The 24,071-nt window shown below is 48.2% G+C and overlaps 1 protein-coding gene and 1 non-coding gene across 4 annotated transcripts in view; both read left to right on the plus strand.

Annotated features, from left to right (window-relative positions):
* OPCML (opioid binding protein/cell adhesion molecule like) overlaps positions 1–24,071 on the plus strand; it is a 1,081,423-nt gene that overhangs the window by 368,775 nt on the left and 688,577 nt on the right. The window lies entirely within an intron of this gene.
* On the plus strand, positions 13,098–13,213 carry LOC118900316. The gene has a single exon (XR_005021096.1). It is a non-coding gene; the product is annotated as a U5 spliceosomal RNA (small nuclear RNA).

Raw genomic sequence — 24,071 nt, forward strand, 5'->3', positions numbered from 1 at the left:
TAAGGTAGATCGTTTATCTGAGATTTTTCTTGTTTCCTGAGGTGAAATTTCATCAACAAAAACATCCCTCTTAGAACTGCTTTGGCTGCCTCCCATTGATTTTGGATAATTGTGGTTTTGTTTTCACTTGTCTCTAGGTATTTTTGATTACCTCTGATTTTTTTCAGTGATCTATTGGTTATTTAGTAGCTTATTGTCTACCTCCACGTGTTTGTGTTTTTTGCAGTGTTTTTTCTTGTAGTCAATGTCTAGTCTTGTTGTGTTGTGGTTGGAAAAAATGCTTGATATTATTTCAGTTTTCTTAAATTTATCCAGGCTTGTTTTGTGACCTAGCATGTTATCTATCCTGGAGAATGTTCCAGGCGCACTTGAAAAGAATGTGTGTTCTGCTGCTTTCAGATGGAATGCTCTATAAATATCGTTCATCTGTTCTAATGTGCCATTTAAGGCCAGTGTTTCCTCATTGATTTTCTGCCTGAATGATCTGTTGATTGATGTAAGTGGTGTGTTAAAGACCCTTAGTATTACTATGTTACTGTCAGTTTCTACCTTTCTGTTTCTTAATATTTGCTTTATGTATTCAGATGGTCTTATGTTGGGTGCATATATATATTTATAATTGTTACATCTTCCTCTTGGATTGATCCCTTGATTATTATGTATGTACTTTTTATCTCTTGTAACAGTCTGTTTTAAAGTCTATTTTGTCTGATATAAGTATTGCTACCGTAGCTTTCTTTTGCTTTTCATTTGCATGGGATACCTTTTTCCATCACCTCACTTTCAGTCTGTGTGTGTCTTTAGATCGGAAGTGAGTCTCTTGTAGGCAGGATATATACAGGTCTTGGTTTTGTATCCATTCAGCCACTATAGAGTGGCTTTTGATTGGAGCATTTTGTCCATTTATTTTTAAAGTAATTTTGATATGTATGTAATTATTGCCATTTAAAAAAATTTTAAGCTTGTTTTTGTAGTTATTTTTGTTCCTTTTTCTTCAAATCAAATTCCTTCTGATTTGATGACTATCTTGTATTAGGTTTGGATTCCTTTTTCTTTTTTGTATGTGTATCTATTATAGATTTTTGGTTTGTGGTTACCATGTGGTCTTGATATAGCAATCTTCATATATATGTGATTATTTTAAATTGCTGATCTCTTAATTTCAACTGCATTTTAACAAGCCTGCATTTTTACTCTCCTCCCCTCACGATTACTGTTTTGACATCATATTTTGCCCCTATTTGTTTTGTGTATCCCTTAACTGCTTATTCTGGATATAGTTGATTTTGCTACTTTTATCTTTTAACTTTCCTACTAGCTTTGTACATGATTGATTTACTACCTTTACTGTATATTTGCCTTTACCAATGAGCTTTTTCCTTTCATAATTTTCATGTTTCTAGTTTGACCTTTTCTTTTTCACTTAGAGAAGTCCCTTTAACATTTCCTGTAAAGCTGATTTGATAATGCTGAACTCTTTTAGCTTTTTCTTGTCTGTAAAACTTTAGAACTCTCCATCAAACCTGAATGAGAAACTTTCCAGGTAGTGTATTCTTGGCTGTAGGTTTTTCCCTTTCATCACTTTAAATATATTGTTCCACTCCCTTCTGGCCTGCAGAGTTTCTGCTGAAAAGTCTGCTGATAGCCTTACATACCCTTGTATGTATCTTTTTTTTCCCTTACTGCTTTAAATATTCTCTCTTTATCTTTAATTTTTGCCATTTTAATTACAATGTGTCTTGGTATGTTCCTCTTTGGGTTGATTCTATTTAGGATTCTCTGTGCTTCCTGGACTTGCATGGCTGTTTCCTTTCCCAGGTTAGGGAAATTTTCAGCTATTAATTCTTCAAATATGTTCTTTGCCCCTTTCTCGCTCTCCTTTCCTTCTGGGACCCCTATAATGTGAATGTTAGTATGCTTGATGTTGTCTCCAAAGTCTTTTATACTGTCCTCCTTTCTCTTTATTCTTTTTTCTTTTCTTCTGTTCAGCTTCAGTGATTTTCACTACTCTGTCTTTAAGCTTGCTGATCCATTCCTCCGTATCATTTAGTGTACTGTTGATTTCTTCTAGTGCACTTTGCATTTTAGTTATTGTATTCTTCATCTCTGGTTGTTCTTTATATTTTCTATCTCTTTATTAAAAACTTCTAACTTCTCACTCTGTTCATCTGTTCTTCTTCTGAGTTCTCTGATCATCTTTATGATCATTATCTTGAAATCTTTCTCAAGTAGATTGCCTATCTCCACTTCACTTAGTTCTGGGTTATATCTTGTTCCTTCATTTGGAGTATGTTCATCTGTTGCCTCATTTTGCCTAACTTGCTGGGGTTTTTTGTTTTGTTTGTTTGTTTCGTTTTTTTTTTTTATGTATCTGGTATCTGATAGGTTGGTTACATTTCCTGACCATGGAGAAGCAGCCTTTTTTTAGGAGATGTCCTATGTGTCCCAGCAGTGCACTCGTCTCTTGTCACCAGAGCTATATGCTCTAGGGCAGGGGTCTCTAACCCCCGGGCCGTGGACCGGTACTGGTCCGCAGCCTGTTAGGAACCGGGCCGCACAGCAGGAGATGAGCCATGGGCGAGGGAGCGAATCTTCATCTGCTGTTCCCCATCGCTCCCCATCGCTGGCATTACCACCTAAACTATTGCTCACGCTACCACCAGAACCATCTCCCCCATCACCTGCATTACGCCCGAACCATCTCCACCACCGGTCCATGGAGAAATGGTCTTCCATGAAACCGGTCCCGGGTGCCAAAAACCCCTAGACCACTGCTCTAGGGGTTCCCCTTATGAGGGCTGTTTGGGTCTTTCTGTTGTGGTGGGGTGACTACGTGGGTGGTCTGGTAGGTGTGGCTGGTACTTGTTCTGGTTAGTTGCCGGGTCCTGCCTTGTACTGAGGCTGCTGGTTGGGGGGACTGGGTCACAAGGTGGTTGGCGGCAGAACCCCTGGGGGCCCTGGGGCTAGTTCTGGCTTTCTGGTGGGTGGAGTTAGTGTCCAGGAGACCTGTTGGCTGAAGCCAGCTCCTGGGTCTATTGCTAGCTTACTGGCGAGCAGCACTGGGTCCTGGGACCCGGCTGCAGGGCCTTGGTCTTCCTGGGTCTATTGCTAGCTTACTGGTGAGCAGGGCTGAGTCCTGGGACCCGGCTGCAGGGCCCTGGTCTTCCTGGGTCTATTGCTAGCTTACTGGTGAGCAGGGCTGAGTCCTGGGACCCGGCTGCAGGGCCCTGGTCTTCCTGGGTCTATTGCTAGCTTACTGGTGAGCAGGGCTGAGTCCTGGGACCTGGCTGCAGGGCCCTGGTGTTCTGGTCTTCTTCATCAATGGTTGTTCTGCAAATAGTTGTAATTTTGGGGTGCCTGTGAGAGGAGGTGAGCTTAGGGTCTTCCTACTTCTCCGTCTTCCTCACAGCCCCTCCCATGCACTTTAAATCCTCTCTAGATTATTTACAGTACCCAGTACAGTGTAAACGCTTTGTAAATAGTTTCCCCAGCAGGGTGAATTCGATTTTTGCTCCCTGGAACTTTCTGGAGTTCGGGGGAATATATCACCTCTGTTGTTGGTTAAATCTGTGTAACGAAACCTCTGTACTGTACTTCTGAAAACCCAGGTGGCCACCAGGAGTTTGGTGAGACAAGACTCCTCATGCGGGGACCCTTTTGCTCCAGGCTGTGGCCACCACACTGGACGTCAGGGCTTCTGGCTGAATGGTCGGGGCCTCCCCTGAGCGCACCGTAACTGGGCCCTTGTGGTCTGAGCAGGCAGACCCTCTTGCAGAGCCTCAGCAGCACGGCCTTGGGATGGCGAGCCCCTGTCCTCCAGCAGCTGGAGGACGGACTCCCATGTCCTAATTCCCGGCCAGCGGTGCTGAGAGCCAGGCCGTGTGGCTGCAGCGGGCCTGCTGGCCCGGGCTCGGTTCACGCCGCATGCTCCGGCTGCCCCCAGACCACAGATAGGTTTTGCTCCGAGTATGTTCCCCCTTAATTTTTTTTTTTTTTAAACTGATGCTTTTTTTTTTTTTAACTTAATGGTTCTCTCTTTCTTTTTTTTTTTTTTAAAGTTATACAATTTTTATTTATTTATTTATTTATTTATGACTGTGTTGGGTCTTCGTTTCTGTGCAAGGGCTTTCTCTAGTTGCGGCAAGAGCGGGGGCCACTCTTCATCGCGGTGCACGGGCCTCTCACCGTCACAGCCTCTCTTGTTGCGGAGCACAGGCTCCAGACGCGCAGGCTCAGTAGTTGTGGCTCACGGGCCTAGTTGCTCCGCGGCATGTGGGATCTTCCCAGACCAGGGCTCGAACCCGTGTCCCCTGCATTGGCAGGCAGATTCTCAACCACTGCGCCACCAGGGAAGCACCCCCCCTTAATTTTTAAATGTAGATGTATTTCAAGGGAAATTAAATCCATGGGTTTTTAGTTCATTTACCCTTAAATCATTAAAATGCTGTTTAAGAACATTAGGCATCCAAGGAGCTTTGCGAGCCGTTCTCATAAGCACTTGAAAGACTCTTTTATCTGCTTAGCAACAGTTTCATCTGCAGCAAATGGATGCCTGCACATGGGGTTCCTTAGGATGTGAGTCTGGCTTGGAATTCTGGATCAACATTTTATGTAAGGGTAGGGACCCTACAGCCAGTGAAGTATACACGCCTCTCAGTACAGGGGGACATAAACATAATTGCACTCCTTCTACCAACTGGGAGTCGAGGAAAGGGTCTTTCATTTACCCCTGAAATCTTGAGCCACTGAATGTCCCTCACCCCTGTAGCACTGCAAGGGAGCAATTGTCCCCTTATTCAAACGAAGCTTAGAGAAATGGGTCCTGTCACCCGAGATCTCAGCTGGTGGCCCTGAGTCGACCGTTCCACCTGTGAGGTTCTTTCTCATTCTGCTCATCTTGGGCATTTTCCCTGGATGAGAGCTCCAGCTGGCTTTTTAAAGCACTTACAAATAATGGAACTTTACCAAATAATGGATTCAATATTTATTCATCCATTTGAGAAATATTTGTCACAGGCCTCGGTTCCAGACACTAAGTGAATATTTAGCATAATCCTCAAGATAGGCATTAAGATTTTCGTTCCATAAATGGGGAAGGGGCATGGGGCTCGGGAAGACAGGCAGAAGGTTTAGTTACTTGTCTAACCTGGAAACCCTCTGTCACTGTGCCAGTGCCTCCCAGGCAAGGGGCTGCCTGTATTACCGCACTGCAGCCGCTGATTTGGATGACTTCTTTTTAGTAGCAACTTGGCTAACGCAGGGCATGTTGGCTCATGGGTTAGCGGCTTGAAGCCCTGCCCTTTACGGAACCGGCACAATGGCTGCTGTGTTGAGTAGAGATGTTGGTATAAAACATGCAATCATAGAAGAGGGGAAACCTTATTCGGTTCACTAACAGAAGAGAATTTATCCATATTCCACAGACATTAAGTTGAAAGCCACACGATAGGTTTTTAATGCAAGTCTGGCTGGAATGGCTGTGGTAGCAAAAGCAGAATGAAATTTGGGATCGGGCATGGTGCCTACTCATTTGAACTGGAGCTGTTACTTTTCTGCTAATATAAGTATAACAGAGTTAAAGGATTCAGGGGCACTTCCCTGGACCACTGAGGATGAAAATCGGGTGGGAAATGAAATCCAGGCTTTCCTTCCACACCTGTGCGGAAATGTTTGGAGGAGGAGCCACTAGAGGGCGCCGTCCGGGCAGCCGGAGAGATGGAGGGAAGGGACCCTGCGCTGAGATCCGCAGGAAGAAGCTCATCCACCAGATACGATGCGATGGTCGGTCTGTAACCTGCAAACAAACCATTACTCCTTAATCATGCCGGCCTTGTTAACTTTCAGTGACGTGCCCTTAGCGCTGGTAGGATGGACCTTTTGCTTCCTTAGTGGGACTGTAGGGAGAGGATTTTCATTCCTGAACACTGTGTCACATTCCGTCAGCAGGTGCCCTGGGATCAGTAGCTTTCAGGCTTATTGCATTTTCTGTCTACCCAAATTTTACCTTATAGTGGTCACATTACGGGCTTAACCTTGGCCTTAACAGTGGTTCCAGAATGTCCTATAAACCGGTCTTCCAGGAACATGTGCTGAGTACCTTCTGACATTTGTACTGTGTTGTCAAAGGAGACCCCAAATTAAAGATAGCCTGGCTTTTGGCCAGCTTGCTCTAAAGTAACAAGAATAGCAAGACACATAAAAGAAACACGCGAAGAAGTAGCGTAGAAATAAATACAATGAGTATTACTCCGTGGGTATCATCTCACCCTTGGAGAGCAGTTTTCAAAGAGTTTTCACAGACGTATCTCATGTTATCAGTTTATCTTCCTCACAACTTCGTGATTTGGGAGGGCCTTTATCAACATACCTATTTTCTAAAACTGTAAACAGAGGCTCAAGGTGGTACAGCCGAGATCACAAGGCTAGTTATTAACAGGGTCGGGACTCAAACTTGGCTTTCTTTTTTTTTTCAGTCGAAAACGCTTTCACGACTGGGAGATGCTTCTTGGTTTTTAGTATACATATCAGTGAAACAGATTAATTCCTGATTTTCCACAAAGAAACAAGGGCATGTGCATTAAGCGAATTAAGTCCCTGGCAGAACAGAGAAGGTAGCCAGCCTCTGGGATATCTTTCCAGCTGACCTGACCACTGACCCTTTCCTTATACCCTTTTGGCTGTAGCTGTAAAGGTTCCGCATGTGGATACTGTCAGGATGAGAGTCGCAGCTATCATTTACCATCAGATCGGGCTTGGTATAGCTGGTGTGAGGGTTCCTACATAAGCCAGCAGTGGCACAATCCCCAGACCCATGGCCTCTCTGGCTGCTGAATTTCCGTTAGGCTCATGTACCTGGCCAGGCGGTGTCCAGGGCAGGCCCCAGATGTGCACAGCCGGTCAGCCTGTGTCACCCAGGGGCCAGGCGGTGTCCAGGGCAGGCCCCAGGTGTGCACAGCCGGGCAGCCTGTGTCACCCAGGGGCCAGGCGGTGTCCAGGGCAGGCCCCAGATGTGCACAGCCGGTCAGCCTGTGTCACCCAGGGGCCAGGCGGTGTCCAGGGCAGGCCCCAGATGTGCACAGCCGGTCAGCCTGTGTCACCCAGGGGCCAGGCGGTGTCCAGGGCAGGCCCCAGGTCTGCACAGCCGGGCAGGCCCCAGGTCTGCACAGCCAGTCAGCCTGTGTCACCCAGAGCTCCACACGCCCCCTGCGCTCTCCTCCTGTGCTTCATCCGACTTCTCCAGACCTCTTCCAGGAACGAATGCGGTCTCTGCTTCTCGTGGCCTCAGCACATCCTGCCAAGATGGGGCTAGGTCCTGGCTAGGCTTGAAGGGTCCTAGACCAAGTCTGGGAGGGTCCATGGAGACACAGCACCAGGTCAGGAAAACGAAGGGCTGGGAATCGGGGGAGCAGGTCAGGAGGAAATGCATAAGGTGGACCGCCCGTCAGCAGGTGGGCCTCGGGGACCGGCGGGGGACAGACGCCGTGAGAGGAGGCGCCCATTCTCAGCAGCCTTGTGCTGATGGGCGGCGATCCGTCCGTGCTTGGGGCAGGAATTGGGGCCGGATGTGAGTGCCTGGTTTACAGTAGGTGCTTGGTTATTGTGTATTGTTTCTTCTCCTCCTCCCAAGGGCACCAAGGCTGGGGAGTGTCTGCTCGCTGTGGGCCGACCCCCTCTGCTCCTTTTCCCAGATCGGCTGGGCAGGATCAGTTCCGTTTATCATAAATCCGGAGATCTGGGGACAAGACGTGAGGTGTGGCTGCACGTTTCATTGTAGAGTTTCCTAGAAGTTCTCTGGTGAGGGTACTTGTGAATTCCCGAAGAAAATAAAACAGAACACATCCTCCCTCCTGCTGGGTTCGTTTGATAAAGATAAAATGTCAGCAAACCCATGTCCTCCAGCCTTCACTCGGCCAAGATGGGCTTATGATAGCGGTCCTTTCTCCATAGTTTGTGGCCCCTGCCTTTGATTCTCTATTCCCAAGACCAGGCTGAAACCACAGGGCACCGAGAAGAAGGCCAGGTCGCCAGTGTTTCACAGAAACAAAAACCCTCTGATGATAATCCGGCTGGCGTGGGCACTGTGGCTGGAGTGGTCATGGTGGGGACACGGTCTTGAGCTTGTTTTGTGACTGGGCTGGAGGACAGTGCTTTTGTGAGAGATCCCACAACAGTGGGGACGTTTCTTATCCCAAAAGTGACAAAGCACTGACTAGTATTGGAGGAGATTGCAGCAGTGTTTGCAGACATTTGCCTGCCTTCTCTGTGGGAGGATGGATTGTTGCTTCTCTGTAGAACTTGCTTTAGCCAAGGTCATATGGGCAGAAACAATGGTGTCAATTCCAAGGAGAAATTTTAATTCACCAGGCCTCTCCTCTCCCTGGAATGGGAGACAGGCACTAGACCAGCGAGGGGCTGCCTTACCAGTCTTGGTGCAGACTGAGGGCCAAGTGTGCTCAAGAGTTGGGGTCATCTGTTACCGCAGCTACACTTCTCCCATCCTGACTGCCTTGAACCCCAGAGATCTCTGACCACAGGAGCCAGCAACGTGCAGAGCGCTTGCCAAAACATAGAGAATGGGCCAGTTGTGTTTTCAAGTGACTAGATGGGTGAAGACTTTTAGAAATATCCCCCGTGGCCTCGGTCTCACCCACGATCAGGCAGATACCGTAATTCGCCTTCGGTCAGCTTGGGAGTGTTTTCAGAAGACAGGAGGCAAAGGCAAGCAGGGCTTGCTGGGTCACTTCAGAACCTAGGCAGTAAGACCACTATTTTTAACAAGTCTGTGGTGAATGGCACGGGGCAGTCGGTGTCGATCATGGGTGGCATCGTTCCTGGTGCAAATCAGGTGGGCAGCCTTCCTGGCTCTCATGGGCCCTGGGAGAGACCTGCTCTCCAGATGGAGTGAGCAGCACACCTGCCTGTGCTGGGTTCTTGGGGACTTTCCTCCCTTTCTGATCAGGGACTTTCACACCTCTTGGAGCTTGCTTTTCAGAAATGAATCTGAGACACTTAGGAATATGGTATTTGTATTCTTGACACCTTCCTTATAATTGTCGTTTGCTGATGAGGTTGGTTTTGGTTTCGGTTTTCTCATCTAAGCCTCTCATTTATATTTTGTTCTGAAACACAAACAGCTTTGGGTACCAGGGAGGGCCTTCATTTCAAGAGAAATTGAAACGTGAGAAGACTTGTCCCACCTTTTCAAACTAAGCGTGCAGGACACAAGACTCTGATACTCCAGGCCCCGTTGGCAAATCCCAAACCGGACCCAGCATCCTGCCCCTGCTTGGAAAGGCTGGTCTCCACCTTTATGTTTCTCCTGAGTTCCAAATGCACATTTAAGACAAAGCGGAAGTGTTTGTTTCTCCTCTCCTCTATTATCTTTCAGTTTCCTGGGGCTCTGCACTCCCTGCTGGCCCTCACTGGAGACCTGAATACGGATCCTGGATGTGTTTTATGAAGAAATCCAATGTTAGTTGGATGGACCTCCTGCAGGTCCTCCTGCAGGACCATGCCCGTGGGGCTGGCAGAACGATGTGGCTTTGGACATGTGCTTTGCTCTTTTCTCAGTTTCTTGGATCAGTGCAGAGGAGGCACACCGGGTCTCAGGTTTTTGGAAAATAAAATTAAATTAGCGAGCTAGGTGGACACACCAAAATTGCACAATTTGGGTCCCATTTTCCTTGGGTTGTTTAGACAGATTGGTGCAATCTGAGTTTGCAGTTTGATCCAAAGGGGGAGTTGATTACTAGCTCTGAAGTGAGCTTCCTTCGTCCCCTGCGTGAGCTGGTTGAGACGCTGCGTCTAGCAGCAGGCCAGGAGAGGCCTGCCAACCAGGGAGGGAGGAGAGATGGGGGAGGCGGGAAGAGGGGCCTCGAGAAGAAGTGGGAAGGTCGGGAGTTGCTAAGGACTGCCCTGCCAGGCCCGCTGCTGATTTACCAGGTGATGAACGTCAGCTCCGTGAGGCAGGCCTGGAGATGAAAAGGGAGCCCAAAGTGCATATAAAGCATTCTCCCTTTGCTTAGAAACGGACAGCTGATGATGTTTCTCCAGGAGCCTGCGGAAGGGCTGGGCCGGCCACAGTCCCCTGGTCCCCATGGCCTGTGAGATGCTTCCTACACACCCGGCAAGGCAAAAGTTTCTTCTGCAGCTTCTAATCCATAAGGTTGTGTGCCAGTTTTCCACAGTGATGACAGGCTGCCGGTGGTGTCTGCGGCATGCCGCGCACGCCCCAGCTTTCTTGTCCTTCAGCAAGAGCTATTTTGCTCATCAGCTTCAGTACGAGGGAAGAATTGCCGGCTCCTGTGAAGATCTTGCCATTGGGTGACCTGATAAGCAGAATGCAAATGTGCACGTGTAGCTGGAGACCGGCATCTGAAACCTCCACACGGCTGTGGGAGTGCATTTTCTAAGTGGTTTCACAGACAGAGATGCAGGGGTGAAGAGGGAACAGGCTAGAGGTGAGAGCTGCTGAGGGGGATGGAGAGACATGGAGTTTCCCGATTTCTTGGTCTGGGCTCCAGGGTGATATAAATTGCTTGATGTCTGGGTCAGATCTTTTGGGCAAAATATTCATAACAAAAAAAACAAAACTCATTCTAGTTTTGGTTTTGTGTGTGTGTGTCTTTTAAATTAGATATTCGATTTTTTTTTTTTTTGCTTTGGGAATTAAAATAGCCATTTACCCAAGGAATATTATTTGGAAGACATCTTTTAAAATAAACATTGGATTTCTCCATAATTCTTTATAGGTAGTTTTGTGGTACACTATTACATATTGTTTTCATTTTGTAAACAATTCAACAAACTTTTTATTAGCTCCTGTGATGTGGCAGACATGCTACTAAGGGATACAGAAACAGGGCTCTTGCTCCCAAGGACCTCTCAGCCTAGTGGGACAGTCAGATGAGCAGACAGGGGTGTCTGAATGCACATGGCAAGTGCTCTTCTAGAGATAGTTTCTGGGAATTATAGAGACGTGGAGAAGGAGCTCCAAAGGAGCTATCCCTTCCCGCAGACGGTGATGGGAGAGCTGATCTGTGCAGGCTGGAAAGGGGGTTCCTGGAGGAATATATGCCTTCAGGTTGCTGCTAGGATCTTGAGACGGCTAGAGCGAAGGGTCCAGGTAAGAGGGGGAGCAAAGAGATGAGGATGGACATTAGCTGGGATATTATAAATGTGGAGTCCTGTCTACCATGCTAAGGAATTAGGATTTTATCCTCAAAAACAAAGGGAGACAGAAAAATATTTAAGCAGCAGAGTGAAATGATCAGATATGCATTTTGTAAAGATGCTTTGATAGCCAAGAAAATGGACTGGCAAGAAATGAATACTGGTGGCACAGTGTGTTAGTAGCCATTCTGATAAATTAAATAAGAAGTGATGAGGGGGGACTTCCCTGGCAGTCCAGTGGTTAAGACTCTGTGCTACCACTGCAGGGGGTGCAGGTTGGATCCCTGGTCAGGGAGCTAAGATCCCACATGCCGCATGGTGCAGCTGAATTTAAGGAAAAAATAGAAAAGAAAAAAAAAAAAGAAATGATGAGGGCCTGACCTTAAGACCATGGGATCATAGAAAAGGGAGGTTTGAGAGAATCTCAACAAGTAGAAAGGTCAGGATCTGTTAATACCTGAGACTTGGGAGATGGGAGGGAGGGAGGGAGATGTAGGCAGAGGTGGTCCCCAGGATTCTGGTTCTAGAAGCTGGGTGGATGAAGAGCCATGTTCAAAATGGGGACTGGGGTGAGAGGAACAAGCTGAGAGCAGACTCTGGGGGAAGATATAGGTTTAAATTTGGATCTGTGGTGATGTCTAGTAGGCAGCTGAATAGATCTGAGTTCAGACAAGAATTCCGGCCCAGATATAGATGTATAGATTATACATAGTAGACTGGTCAGTGCAGTTGGTGACAAGGGTGTGGAGCAGATGATGAACAGTGATGTGTGACGTGAGCAGAGCTGAGGGTAGGGCAGGGCGTGTTGGGGACCACACACACACGCAAGAAACCATACAAGTCCAGGGAGACGAAAGGAAGGATGTGGCCAAAGAACTGGGAGACATTTTAGGAGATGGTTTCATGGAAACCAAAGTAGGAAAGGGTTTCAAGGACAGAGGGGTCAAAATGATCACTAAGAAGAAGATAGGTCGTAAAAATTTATCTTTTAAACTTTACAAACCAGAGCTCCTTGAAGGTTAGTGTTGTGTAGGAATGGAATCTGGATGGCAGTGGGATGGAGTGAAGGGTGAGGGAGGGAAGGAGAGATAGCACTGAATGTAGAAACTGCGAAATGTGTCTGTCCAGGGAAGGAGGAAGGGTGATGCATTTGAGACGATAAAACAAAGGAAAACACAGAAGGAGACAGAGTCCTGCCTCTCAGCCTCTTGGTCTTTACTCAAAGTAAAAATTTCCTCATTCTTATCCAATCCTCTACTCTGTCTTTAAGAGGCCTTCTCAGTAGTAAAAGAGGCAAATTTCCCCTCAAGGGCACATTCACTATAGGCCTTTTTTTTATAGAAACCCTTAGCAACCTATGCTAAGCAAATAGTGGGATAAACAGAGTAAGATCTGATCTCATCTTGTATCAATTTTCTGGAAAGAAACAAGAAACGGTGCTGGTGCAAAGTTCTCTGAGATAAGAAAAATCACGATTCAAGGCAATGCAATGCCTGTGTCATCTACTCTCAGAAACCTAGGTTCTTTCTTTTGCAAAATTCAGCATTTTACTATCCTTCTGGCTATTATTCCTTCCTCAGACTTCACATTTACCTTCTCTTCCTTCTTTTCTGTCATCGCCCATCTCTCAAACTGGATTCATCCTCAGTTCTCCATTGTGAATTCTTCATTCTGCTCCGTACATTTTCAGTAGTACTTTTTTTCTCTGATGTGTTGGAGTAGCTTCCCTGACAAGTGGTTTTTCTCTTTAATTTTCAGGCAGCCTTTTAAGATCTTTTAATGCTGATAATTAAAAACAACAGTAGGTGAAAGACACCTGTTCCCCAATGGATGAAATTTCCTAAATAGTTGGACATGAAAAATTAAATCTAAATTCTATGTGGGAGAATAGTCATAATTGCATAATCTGTTATAAAAATAAAAGGATACTCTGGTTTCTCTTCAGATCGTATAAATCTTTCACTATTTACTAAAGACTTCCGTGGAGAGGAACAATTCTGAGTCTTTACCCAATTTTTTGAGGCCTTGCTCTTGTGAGGCAAATAAAAAAAAAAAAAAGTAAAAGTTCCCAGTGACATGAGGAAGCAGAGAAGGGCTAAAACCACTAAAACACACAATTTTATAAAATTTAGAGAAAAAATTCATGATTAGGAGACATTTATCAGACCACTTACTTTGTCACAGTTTTTGGCAGATCAACCTGCTCATGGCAACATCTTTAGACAAATAAAAATGAACTGCATGGGGCATGAACACACTTGTGAAGATGGTGACAATGACACCCGTCTCCTTTCTGGTCTCAGTCTACTCAGCCTCTTCTCCTGTGGAGAAGGAACCTGTCGGATGGGGACCTGAAATGTTGCTAGGGTGGAGCGCGGACCTTGGATCCGAGCTCTCTGGATGAGATGCTTCTAGCCATCCTCTCGGCAGGGCAACCATGGTGACTCCTGGGCCCTAATCAACCCCCTGCCTCTTAAGAGCCACTCCTTCTCCCCCAGGGTCCTCCAACCAAAGAGTAGGCACTTCATCTTCTCTGTGAATGAAGGAGAGTGTCAGCTGGTGCGAACGTGTCTCCTGGGCTTACGTGTATGTATGTGCTTCTTCTTAAAGGGATTCTAACTTCAGAATCTAGATGGAACCAGGTGTGTGATATTGGACATTCCTGGGGCAGTCACCTCACTATACCTGCAGGGAGAAACCAGCGTTCTCCCCTTTGGCTTCCTGCTTTTAACCTGGGCGATAAGTAGAGGAGAAGATGAAGGCTTAAGAAGAAGGGTACCCGGGGTACAGCCTAGAGATGCTTCCATCAGGCATCTGCCTCCTGCTGTTAGACCAACGCTGTGGGGAGAAGAACTGAGTCAGGTGGTTTTGGATCCTTCAATGGATGGGCTAGCTCTCTAGCAGAAGGCCAGCTTCCCAGGGAGGAAGAGACCCTCACGTGGGCAGGCCTGGGTGTTGAGAGCTTTTTAGCAAACCACCAGGAAGCGATGCCACGGGTGGTTTGGAATGTGATCTAAGCACCGAGGGACATTGGCTGACTGCGGAAAGGCTCTACACCCTGGGAGCCCTGAGCCCTCGCTTCAGTGTAATTGCAAAAAGCCAGGTAACAGCTGAGCCTGCCATTTGGGCAGCTGGGGTCCTCTCTCTCCCTGAGGGATTGGCTCCCCTGCAGAGAAGTCTTCTTCTGCCATAAGCCCTCCCTGCAGCTCACACTGGAGCTCAGAGCCATGGCCTTTCCCTGCCCCTCTTCAGAAAGTGGCTCCTGGCTGCGGGCTGGCTGGCTCTCCCATGGCCCAGAAGCTGCAGGAGTTCTCCGTGCTTTTCTCGAAGCTGCAGCAGGACGTGGGAGGCTTGATGCCATCCCGATTCAGCTGCCAACACAGAACCTGCCCCCGCGCCGCCCGCCATCACCCTCTCGCTGCCCTTTCAGGGTCCGGCTGCAGGGCCCCGCCGGGAAAGGTCACCCCGTGATGCCACAGCTCTCGGCATCCGGCTCCCCCGCCAATGGCTGCTAAGGGTTTCAGGCTGTGAAATGAATATTTCATTACCTTAGGAAGGGGAAAAAGATTAAATTAGTAAAATGATGATAAGAAAAGGATAACCTGACTTCAACCCTTTTATTATGCTTCCCAACTAGACAGCAAATTGCGTTCTGGGGCTTCTGCTTAGATGGCTGTAAAGAATCTCACTTTTGCTTTCAAATTAACCTGTCAAATCATATATTTATAAAGGAATGAAGGGAAGAAAATGAGGGGCCTAGGTAGTCCTACACATCAATTAGAGGGAAATTAATTACAATTTACCTGCGTTAGCGCATTCATACCCTCAGATTACTGAAGGGATGTCTCTGTAACAGGAAGGGAGTCAAAACAGACCACTTGGTGGGGGATGGAGAGGGAAAGGTACCCTGGGTTCACAGCGAGGGGGGAAGGGGGGTACTGCTGGCGATGTAAAGGATGGTGGCAAATAGATGTCCTGTATGTTGATGCAGAAGCCTCTAATGATGACATATTTTGATGAAGCAGCTTCTGAAAGGACCTCCATGCTCTGCAGTAATGAAGTGGGCATTCACGTGCAATAATACGGCAAACCTGCAAATAAGGATAGAGCCTCTCGCTGTCAACAAATATCACAGAACAAAAGGCAAATGCACGTTTCCTCTTCCTGTGGGGCACTGATAGGAAAGGATCACAGCAGAGGAGGTGAGGAAGGGATAGGAAGGGGAGTCTGAGCCCCCTTTTAAGTAGCTCCTCAAGTGTGCAGAATGGCATCGGATTCTGAAGAAAGTTCGGGAAAGTCACGTAGCATAGGACTCCTGAACACCGAGGTAGGAACAACGCGTGGGAAAAAAGTCAGTTACTTAGCAGCTTATACTTTAAATCTTTGTCTCTGTTTCTCTTAACTGCGAACAAGGATGCCGTTTTGCTTCATGCAAGAATTCCTGAGGCCCTCTGGAAGGTCAAGGGTAGGTGCAGTCTGTTCCCCGGGGACCTCACACCTGCTCCTAGTCCTGGTGGGAAAGGAGAGGTTTCGATGGCTCTGTGGTCTTTTTCACCCCTGGGAAGCTCAGCTGAGATGTGTGCTGAGATCCAGAGAACTCCAGAGCAGAGCTCCCTGCTGGGTGTCCCAGCTCTTCTCTCTGGACGTCCTGACACCTCCTGTGATGGAGCAGACACAGGGGCACGAGGGGCGTCTGCACCGCCTGCTGGGTGAGGGGCCGAAGACCGGGTTTGGGTGGTTGGCAAACCCTTGAGCATTTGAAGACTCAGTTTCCTCATCTGAAAAATTAGGTTAGTTAAAACTGCAGTGTTCTCACCCCATTCTTCTTTTAAAGATCACAATGTACGTATGAAAGCTCTTGGTGAGCTCTAAAGAGCTGTACTACATTCACGGAGTACAGATGCACCGCTGCAGGCCGCTCTCCCTTTAAAAGGGGTGCTTTTTTCCAAGCCAGTACATCCTTCCTCCCTCCCCCCGTCTCCCATCTTCCTGCACTCCAGCAGCCGAATGCAAAACAACTTTGCCGATCATGGGGGAGTCTCTGAGGCCCATTAGATCTTTGTTTTCCTCTTTAAAAAATTGTTTTCTCTCCCCTCTGGGGTTGATGAATTATTGATGTCTTTGAAATAGTTTCAGAAGCCACTGTCCGGGGAGACATTTCCCTGGCAGGGGACCGTGTGGCTTCCTGATGGCGCGCCCCGTTCTTCTCCGTGGCCGCTCGCCCAGCTCTGCCCCTATTGGGCACAAATGCTTCCAATGGAAGCACCCATTTCACTTGCATGACTAGGACCCTGGGGTCCACTGGAGGCTCCTGTGGCCCTGCAAGAACTGGGGAGGGGGGGAGGGAGAGAGCCAGGTGCCCAAACATCACAAGGTTTCACGTTTTAAAGAGGGCGCTTTAAACCATCGCCACGCACAGCTATGGGTTCAAATAACGGAAGCCCTGACGTGTGCTGATGCGGCAGCTAACGGCACAGGCTGTGCAGTCCTGGGCTTAAGCCCCGCCGTTTAGTATCTGTGTCAACGTGGGCAGGTTTCACAACCTCCGTGAGCCTGAGCTTCCTCCCCTGTAAACTGAAGCTGATGACAGAACATCTCGGGGTTGTTGGAGGGTCAGGCGACAACCACACGGAGGGTTAGCACAGCGCCGGGCAGACGGCGAGGGTCCAGTCCACGTTAGCGGGTGTCATTACTGCCCTTGTGCCTCCAGCGTGCAGTTGATAGATCTGTGAAGCTATTTTCTCATTTGTGAGGCGGGGGCGGGTGAGGAGGGTGAAGATGTCCAAGACGCGTTTCCCGAGGCCGCCTCGAAGGTGTAGTGAGATGACCAAGGGGGCTGCTCCCGCAGGGCCCGGACTGAGGCGAGAGCAGGGTGAGCGGGTGGGCAGCCTCAGTCCTTCCTGGAGGCGCGGGCTGCGGGGCCACGGGTTGGTGTCCGTCTGTGGGCAGGGACAGGTTCTCTTATTGGACAGGCCCTGGACGGTGCCCTTCCCGTGCTGCGTGGAAGCGCCTCGGTCCCGTTAGGCACCGCTGTTAGTTACTCACGTCCGCGCCCCCACCTTCCCCAGCGTCGCCATCCTCACTGCCCCGCGGGGACTCTGCTTTGATCTGGCCATGGAGCCTCCTCTGACCCGGGGGTCTGCCGTTCAGACCGCAGGCTCACCGAGCGCAGCCTCAGGGGTCACCTGTGCAGCCCCAGGAAGCAGACAGGGGCTCTGTGAGCCTGCAGGACGCTCTGACAACGAAAGGGACAAGGCGTCCGCAGCTGACTGTTAAACCGAAAACCGGCGTTTATTCTCTCAGTGACAGCGACAGGTGTGGCCGTGGGGACTGAGGGAATCTGGAGGGGGCAACTGGTTTATCAGTAAAATATGGAACAGTAGAGGGGATAGAAAAGAGGAAACTTAAATTTTGGGTCTTGTTTTGCAATGAAATTGGCATTGCTGTACGTGGAGCGGGGAGGACAGGAGATGCCTGGGGCTCCCATTGCCTTCCCTGACAGGTAGGCTGGGAAGAGTAAGAAATGGGAGTTGTGGTGGGAAAATACACGGGTTTTATTCTGCACTGTCGAAGTGGAAGATTTTCTCATATCCACACATCAGGGTTAGTCTCTTGTAGGACCTGCTGCAGATGTTGTCGTTGCCAATTCTTAATTTCTGTGACCCCATTTGCAAGTATCATGGTGCGTGGCAGACTTAGGATGAACAAAAAACCTAAATAACAGGCCTTCGCGGGGGAAGAGGAGGGCCATCAATTTAGATATTTCAGCTGCTCAGTAGAATTGAGGTAGACGTCTGGGTGCTTTGCTTTTCCCAGTTCAGAGAGCAGGTGGATTGTGGTGTTCCGACAGAGGAGAACAGGCTGGCAGTGGGGAGGGACTTTTCTCCCCACCCCTCTTGGCCTCACCCTCTCTCCCTGCCCCGGGACGGAGGCAGCAGGCCCCTTGGGAGTCAGAACCCTGATCCTGAATCTCGGTGGTTACTCTGCCGTGTCATCCTCTAAGAACTTCCCTCCTTTCCTGGGTCAGCTGTCACCCTGGGCAGCCGCGCCCCGACCGGGTGCCAGGTGTTTTCCACACTTGGAGTCAGGATCTGAGCTGTGTCCTTGTCCAAGCCGATGCTTCCTGCCTGTCTGACCTCGAACAGATCACTTAAACTCCGGGCCTCGTCTCTGCCATTTGTAGGGTTGGGGCACCAGGACCGTCCCCGATTTCCACCTCTGGGGGTGGTGGGGACAGAATGAGGACTGCTGTGGTCTCCTTGGCCACACCAGCCCTCTGTCCTGCAGGCCTGGAGGCCAGTCTCAGGAGACGTGGGCAGAGCTTCCAAACCAGTGCCCCTGGGCTATGAAAACCAATGCCCCGTGGTGATTCCCCTCCTCATCTGGGGGAGGTTGGAGTGAAACAGCCATTTCCATTTCCTGATTGCAGCAAGGAGCAGGGTCCAGAGGTGAGGGGGCGTCCACAGGCTTCACTCCCAGCCCCCCCGCCTCCTCGGGACTCTCCCTGTACAACTTACCTGATCGACATCATCGGGCCACAAGGCCCGTCAAAGATGGAGTGAGGCAGGGGGCAAACCTCACTTCACAGCACCTGGACCACAGGGGGGCCTTCAGCTGGCAGAGAAGGAGAGCGAATCGAAGCTTCCTGTGCATCTCCCCAAGGGAGGAGGGAAATGAGACCCCTGGTTCTAAAGGGTGACTAAGTGTCTGCCTCTAAAAGGCAGTTACTCTGGGGAAGGACTGTGGCAGAGCCCTGGTCCCATAGGATGAAATCCTCGCCTTTGGTGTCCCTCCTGCTCCCATCAGATGGGTAACTAGGGAGCGAGCAGGTGAGCAGAAAGGAGAAAGCACTTGTTGAGTGGCCACTTGGGGACGGGCAGTGAGCTGGGGGATGTGAGTTAAATGTGACCATCATCCCATTTTTGCAGATGAAGGAATGGAGGTTATAAACTAGCTGAGTCTGCACAGCTGATACATACGGGGATCAGACGGTGAATTCCTCAAGGACAGGGGTTTTTCCTCCACGGTTTCGTACAGCCAGGGCCTGCCTGCTCTGGTGCCTGGTGCTCGGTAGCACTGGTTTAAAAGTAAATAAACGGCAGAAGCAAGACTTGGAGAGCTGGCATCTGGTGCACCGCATTGGCATTTGTTGAGCCTTCAGGAAGTGTCAGGCAAACCACCTGATCACTTGTATGTATGTATATTCCTTCATTTAATTCCCACAAACCCATCCCAGGTAAGCTTTGTCATGCTGTTTTACAAACCACACTCACTTGCTACTGTCCAAGTAAATGCTGTTTATAATCAGAATTGGCCTTCATTCTGCTCGGGTGATGGGTTCTCTATATTGTGAAGCAGGCGGGCGTTTCTCATCTACCTGTCTGCTCAGATGGTACTTCCCTTCTCCCAGGTGCTGCCCCCGCCAGTGGCTGGTCAGCCTAGATTTAGCCCATCTCAGCCTTGTCCTCCAGCCTATCAAAATCTCATAGCTCCTCAAAGCCCCCGTGACCTGCTGCCACCCTGGTCTTGGCCATCGGCCCCTCTCCCTTCTGAAGGGTCCGCAGACTCGCTTTGCCCTCTGTGCTCTGTCCGAGGTGCTGAAGCCGGAGCCTGCTTATGGAAAATGGCACAGCAAGTCAGGCAAAGGGTTACAACCTCAGAAACAAAAGCATCCCTCGGACAAGCTGTTCGAAGTGCGTGTAGGGGAGAGGCCGGGAGTCCTGACACTCAGGGATTGGGTCCCGTGCCCTGTTGCTGACTGAGTCTGCTCTTTCAGTATTAGATGGGGCTGCCGTGGAGACGTTTAGTTAAGTATGCTCCGTCCATCCTGCTCCTGCCGAGGAGAAACATGCGGGGGGAGGTGCTGCTGCCTCTCAGCATTCCACAGAGGTCAGGAGGGGAGCGGCTGACAAACTCGACAGCTCTTTTTAGAAGTGTAACCTCAAATGTGACTTTCCCCCCTTGTCCATATGGCGCCAGCCCTGTCACGTTAGGAGGTCTGGGCAGTGAGTCCTCCGGGTTAGCAGAGACAGCCCAGGGTGCGGGATGGAGCTGTGGTGGTGAACGTCTCTGCATCCTCATTGGTCGCGGCCCCTCCTCCCAGAGCCCAAGGGGTCTTACCCAGAGGCCAGCACATTCTTCATCCCCACGACCTTATCAAGTGGGCCATTACAGGCCATCATTAGCCCCATTTCTGTCAAGCGGTCAGAGTCCCAGAAAGGCTGAGGGATGTTTCTGGCAGTGCATGGCCGGTGAATGGTCAGCCTGGAGTGAAACTCGCAGAATTTTAGTCCACTGCACCAGTCATGGGTCCATGCTAGCACTTGCAGAGGGGGATAATAAAACCTCTTCACAGAGCTGACATCGTTAGAATTGTATATCAGCATCCTTAACACCTTGTAAGGTATTTACTAGTGTCACATGGTCCTGGTCTTCTCTTTACAACATACATTTGAAGTTTAGTGCAGAGGCCTCTAACTTCTTGGGGTCTAGGAAACCAACTCCTTGACATATATAAAGGTCAGGAAATTAAGGTGTTGACCTTGGTACTGAATCTTTTCATTCTTTCAATTGCCTGTATCCTAAACCTAGCTTTACAAATTGCAAGGAGTTATATGGGAAGTTGTGAAATCTGGGGGGACTGTATCCAGGGAGGTACAGTTGGTGAGGCTGTCTGAGATGGGCCATGATGCGCTCGGATGCTGGAGGAGAGAGGGCGTATCTCCAGGGATCAACATTCTCCTGGTAGGGTACCAGCCAACCCTTGGAGGGAGGGTCCATCAGCAAATGTAGATCACTATCAATAATTGAAATTCAGACTTAACCAGGTCTTTAGAGTAGAGGACAACACTTCATTATTGTTTCTTCTCTAATTAATCCCCTATTAAACTCACAATAGCTCCTTCAGATATTTGCCATTTTTAATACTCCCAAATCCATCTCTGTCTCCCTTTTTTTCGCTCAACTCCTGTCTTACTTTATAAAGAAAAATTGAGCCCATCTAGTGCAAACTCACTCTTTCTTCTCCCCCGACTTTCTTTTTTGTTGCTGTTGTTGAATTTTTGAATTTTGTTTTATTTATTTTTTTATACAGCAGGTTCTTATTAGTTATCCATTTTATACATATTAGTGTATACATGTCCATCCCAATCTCCCAATTCATCACACCCCGCCCCCCCCCCTCCACTTTCCCCCCTTGGTGTCCGTACATTTGTTCTCTACATCCCCCGACTTTCTTGACACCATCCTCCTCCTCCTTGTCACTGTGGCTCCAACTCCTAGAATGTTCCTCTACTTCTCTCCTCACATTCGGTCAGCAGCCACAGCCTGCCCATCTGGTCTGCCCTTCAGCCGGGACCCCTCCTGACACACAGCCACCAGCACTGCACTGTCTCAGGGCCTCCTGGTCCTGCCTCACCTTCGGTGTGGTTTTCCTATGTCCAGACCCTTCTTTACACAGTGCAGCTTGCCCATTGCCTTCAGCATTATCTTCCTAAAATACAGGTTTTGTCCATTCACTCTTTTTTTTTAAAGTTTTATTGGAGTATAGTTGATTTACAACGTTGTGTTAGTTTCAGGTATACAGCTAAATGAATCTTTTATACATATACATATATCCACTCTTTTTCAGATTCTTTTCCCATGTAGGCATTACAGAGTATTGGGTAGAGTTCCCTGTGCTATACAGTAGATCCTTAGTAGTTATCTATTTTTTATATAGCAGTGTGTATGTGTCAGTCCCAGTCTTCCAATTTATCCCTCCCCTGACCTTACCCCCCTGGTAACCATAGGTTTATTTTCTACATCTGTAACTCTATTTCTGTTTTGTAGATAAGTTCATTTGTAGCCTTTTTTTAGATTCCACATACAAGCAGTATCACATGATATTTATCTTTCTCTGTCTGACTTACTTCACTCAGCATGACAATCTCTAGGTCCATCCATGTTGCTGCAAATGGCATTATTTCATTCTTTTTTATGACTGAGTAATATTCCATTGTATATATGTACCACATCTTCTTAAAAAACTAAGAATAGAGCTACCATATGATCCAGCAATCCCACTCCTGGGCATATATCCGGAGAAGACCATAATTCGAAAAGATACATGCACCCCAGTGTTCATTGCAGCATTATTTACAATAGCCAGGACATGGACACAACCTAAATGTCCATCGACAGATGAATGGATAAAGAAGATGTGTTCATTCACTCTTATGCTCACAAGCTTTCCACGGCTCCTTGCTGCGTTCAGAACAAAGCATAAACGCTTAAGCCTCACACTTAAAACCCTCAACAACATGAGCCTACCAAACTTTCCAGTATTCTTGTCAGCAAAACTTTTTCTCTCCTTGTCTACCTACTTCTTTTACTGACCAATTTAATAATTACCTTTCTCTGGTTTACCATTAAAACATTCCTTCTTGCTATAATTTCCTTTCCTAGCTTCGTCTGCTTCCATAATTGCCAGCCAACATGATAAATAACTTACAAAGCTTAAGTAAATTCTACCTGTCTTAACTGTCCTATCATATACACCACCATCCCCTACCTTGACAAAATATGTCTTTCCCTTCCAATTCCAATGCAGTCTGTAATTGTAGTGGACCACTCATCATGAATCATAGTCAGCCTTAGATTAATTAGTGGTAGATACCTCTGTTTCTCCAATTTCTTTCATAGAAATTGGTGAACAAAGCTCTGATCACTCTTTGTTTCCCTCAAAGAATCAGGCAAGCATAATATAGCAGCCCAAAACATATTTGTTGAAATGAATTCTCACTTGGTCTCACCTGCATTTCCTACCAGTCTCCATAGACCACCTGAAGACTCAGTTCCCATCTGGTCCTGTTGTTTCTAGAGAGTCCAGGATTTTTCTTGCTTAGATACCCAAGAAGGAGTTGTTTCCTGCTTCCCAGAAACTTCAATTAATTCACTTCTCTTTTTGCTAATGTTCTTTTGTCTCTCACCCAGATGTCTGAGTATTGTCTTTGAGTTATTGCTTGAATTAAGACCCATAGCTCCTTTTTTTTTCACTAGAAAAAGATAGAAGCATCTCTTACTTGCCTATTAACAAAGAACATGTAAACTTAGTTGCAGTTGTTAGGATATAGACATTTGGTCATTTGTCCAATCTGTTTGTAGTGTGATTGGATATCAGCTGCTAAGTATACATTTATAGGAAGTAGGACCACAATCACATCATCCATTCGCTCAGTGAACGGTTATGAAGTGCCGACTGTGTGCCAGCCGCCATGTGGAAGGCTGCTGGTGGATGGGAAGGCAAAACAAGGGCTTCCCTGAGCTCACGGGAGGGCGCTCTTCGTAGGGCCACTCATATCAGGTCCATCCAAGTTGCCATCACTTCCGGCTTTGGCGGAATTTGAAACGGATGCACCCTCCAACTGAAGAAATAAAACTCATAATTGCTGAAAAAGGAAAGAAAGAAGGGCGCCGTGTTTCTGGATGGTGTTGGCGTGTTTTATCCCTTTGGGCGCGAGCCAGGCTCAACTCAGGATTTGTGTCAGGCAGGTGGGAGGGAGGGGGTGAGGAGGGTGCAGACTGGACCCTCATTAATCCCTGGCAACCACCCCGGGGAGCAGCGCAGCCAAACAGAGGTGAGCTGCTGCTTCTCCCCTGTTCTTCCAGCAACTGAAGGGTCCTTCGTGCACGGAAAAGGATGTCACTCCTCCACACATCCGCTTCTTGAAATTCCCCTCAAAGTCCTCTCATCGGGAGAGAGAGGAGGACAGGATACAAGGAGGCAGGCAGACCCTGACTAAGTAGTCGTATCTTCACTCTGAGATAGAAAACAAGAACCAGACAAAACAGCATGGGCTCAAGGGCCAGCCGAGCCCTCCTCCGTTTTCACGTGGCAGGGTCTCAAGAGCCCTCTGCCT

The sequence above is a fragment of the Balaenoptera musculus genome, chromosome 8 (assembly GCF_009873245.2).
Source record: "Balaenoptera musculus isolate JJ_BM4_2016_0621 chromosome 8, mBalMus1.pri.v3, whole genome shotgun sequence".
Classification (NCBI taxonomy): Eukaryota; Metazoa; Chordata; class Mammalia; order Artiodactyla; family Balaenopteridae; genus Balaenoptera; species Balaenoptera musculus.